The sequence below is a fragment of the Neovison vison genome, chromosome 6, assembly GCF_020171115.1.
Source record: "Neovison vison isolate M4711 chromosome 6, ASM_NN_V1, whole genome shotgun sequence".
NCBI lineage: Eukaryota > Metazoa > Chordata > Mammalia > Carnivora > Mustelidae > Neogale > Neogale vison.
The window spans coordinates 162,932,591-162,933,532 of NC_058096.1; the positions used below are offsets into that span (position 1 = coordinate 162,932,591).

The following is a 942-nucleotide window of genomic DNA, read 5'->3' on the forward strand; positions in this document are numbered from 1 at the left end:
AAATCTGATGATAATAACCTATTAGGTGAATATTGTACTGGGTGAAGGGTGCAAGGAAGATTTCTCTTGACTTTCATGTATGTTTGAAAGTGTCCGTTAAAGAAATTGTAACGTCACTCTTATTTTGGTACTATCTCTGGGGTGACTGGCAGAAACACAGATTCACTCTGGAGAAGTATGTGTTTCAACCAAGCCTCAGAAAATGTTCACAGATAAAGGCCATTGAAAATGAGCTCAAAATTCAAAATCACAAAATTCACAAGGAACCAAGATGTCAAGAGTGAGTCAAGCTTTGCGCAGTGGCAGTATCATAGCCAATGAGGTTTATCCAAGGTGCAATTATTGCTAATTGAAAACTTTTTCCAATATCCTGCCATGACGACTTGAAGAGTGAGTCAATAGGAAAAAAAAAAAAACAGCAACCACCTACCAGAATTAAATTCGGTTTTAATCACTTTTAGATGGCATAATATTTGGATATAGAACATAAGTCAAGTATGTTTAAAATATTTTTAAAATGAGGGCACCTTGGTGGCTCAGTCAGTCAAGCAGCCAACTCTTGATTTTGGCTCAGGTCATGATCTCAGGGTGGTGAAATCAAGTCCCGCATCAGCCCCTGTGCTCAGCAGAGAGTCTGGTTGAGATTCTCTCCCTCTGCTCCTCCCCCTGCATGTATGCTCTCGTTCTCTAAAATAAGCAAATAAATCTTAAAAATATTTTAAAAATAAAAGGTGGTTGAGAAAAATAAGAGAGAGGGATGATACTCTATTAAAAAGAATCTTTCTATATCTGGGAAAATAACGAAGTAGAATTTATAGAAATTGAAGATGTAGTTATGGAAATTGCCAGTGGAAAGGTTAAACAGGAGACTGAACATAGCTGAAGAGAGAACTGATAAGCTGGGAGGGAGACAGATAAAGGAAGAATACAACTCAAGTGACA

At 37.5% G+C, this 942-nt stretch overlaps 1 pseudogene; it reads left to right on the forward strand.

Annotated features, from left to right (window-relative positions):
- The first annotated feature begins 288 nt into the window (after window positions 1-288).
- Window positions 289-504, forward strand: LOC122910911 (annotated as a pseudogene).
- Window positions 505-942: the final 438 nt, after the last annotated feature.